This window comes from Nannospalax galili, unplaced genomic scaffold (genome assembly GCF_000622305.1).
Source record: "Nannospalax galili isolate Female #2095 unplaced genomic scaffold, S.galili_v1.0 scaffold3784, whole genome shotgun sequence".
NCBI lineage: Eukaryota > Metazoa > Chordata > Mammalia > Rodentia > Spalacidae > Nannospalax > Nannospalax galili.
In genome coordinates, this window is record NW_008350340.1 from 4,326 (window position 1) to 6,353 (window position 2,028).

Here is a 2,028-nt window from a genome sequence, read left to right on the forward strand (position 1 = left end):
GGTCTTTTTGAGACATGGTCTCCCTGTAGCCCCAGCTGTCCTGGAACTCACTATGTAAACCAGGCTGGCCTTGAACTCACAAAGATCTGCCTGCCTCTGCCTCCCAAGTGCTGGGATTAAAGGCGTGTGCCACCACGCCCAGCAAGTCTGGAGGATTTTTAAAAGACTTATGGCACAAACTGGGGGAGGTGTGGGAGGGGGTGAGCTCATCAGTCCAGTTGGCCTAATCAGGTGTCCAAGCACCTCCTTGTTTCAGTCACATAGTGCCTCTTGCTGGTATCACTTTTAGGCAGAGGTGTTCATTTAGGGGATAAAAAGACAGAACCCAGAGCTCTCTTCTGGTACTTTAAGCCTCCAGCACAGGCATTCTGGGAACCGCTGCTGGGTCCCTGTGCTACTTGGCTGGTTTCTAGCTCCCGTTCTCATCAATTTGATGAGCTCCAGGTTCAGTGAGAGACCCTGGGTCACAAAGTAAGGTGGACAGTGATAGAGGAAGGCACCCGATGTCAAACTCTAGCCTCCACATGTGGACTCACACATGCATACAGAGAGAGAGAGAGAGAGAGAGAGAGAGAGAGAGAGAGTGACAGATGGATTAGAGAGATAGAGAGAGAGAGGCAGGAAGAATAGGTATAGAGGTAGGTAGTTGATGGATTGTAGACACAAAGATATTAAGTAGACAGATGACAGATGATAGACCAATATTTGGTACATTAAAGGGTAGGTAGGTGACTGAGAGAATAAAGTTTTCATGACAGAATATCATGGATAGACCGAGTTAACAGCAGATCTTCATCCACTGCCACACAGGTGCTCCTAAGGCCTCTGTTCCTGCAATCTGGCATCTTCCTGTGTCCTTCATGACTGTGTCTTGCATGACTTTCCCTAGTCCAGACATCCCTCTGGTCCCCACCCTTTCCACCTCTTACAGTGACATCTGCCTTGTAATTAGATGAGGGACGCCTCAAGGACCACATTGTGTCTTCGGTCATCTCCATCGAGGTCCTAATCTTGAACTACATCACACTAGTGGTAAATCTGGTCTTAATCCATGAAAATGGGGTATTGTCAATCCTCACCACCACCCAAATGTCCCTGCCCAGCCCAGGGGTCCCTCTGATGCCCTCTGTCCTAGTCCTTTCATTACCATAGCTGGTACTCTTTTATGAAGTCACAGAACTCTGACCTTACTGAATCAGGCCCCCAAATGGTCATCCAGTTCCTCACGTTCCTCCAGTCCTGGTGGATTCTTGCTCCCATCAGACCTGGTTGTTAGAGCTGCTTTGGGGGAGTGGGCAGATGTTTGTTTTAGATACACTCACCTGGGAACCACATCATGTCTCGTCCTCTTTCTCCTGGGAGGGACCTTTATTCATGGGAGCAGGAGCATAGAAGGTGATGCTCCTACCTTATCTGAAGTGTCTGAGGCTCATACACTGCATAACACTTCCTCTGCCCTTTTTTTCGTCAGGGATTTCTCGTCACTATTCTTATAGTGGCTCACGTCCTGCAGGAAAGAGATTTAAGCATGAAAGAGATTGAAGACTGCCTTCCTGCCTGTCCCCACACCACCATTAAATCCCATAGTTGAGTGTGATGGGGCTCTGTAGAACTGTGCTTGGCTAGCATTGTAGAATGTTGCATTTCATCACCAAGATGTCGTTAATTGAGACAAAGTGAAAGATGGTTAGTTTAAGGGGACGGGGGAAGGAGGGCTATACAAGGAACCTAGGGGATAAAGGGAAACGCCCTCAAGAGAGTTGGGACCATAGGAGAAGGGTGTTAGTAAGGGCGAAATGGGAAAAATGTGGGCACTTTAAATGGGGAAAACATGGTTGAAGAGTTAGACAATGCGAGAGATAAATAATGCCTAGCTAGTTTTGAAAAACCAGAGGGAACCGTATTAATCCAACAACCTACTGACAAATTATACATACATCTAGATCAAGTAATACATCTGTCTAGGCAAGGTTTATCTGAGAGCGTTTGGTCTTTGTCCAAGCTTTATCTACATGGCACATGGTAATT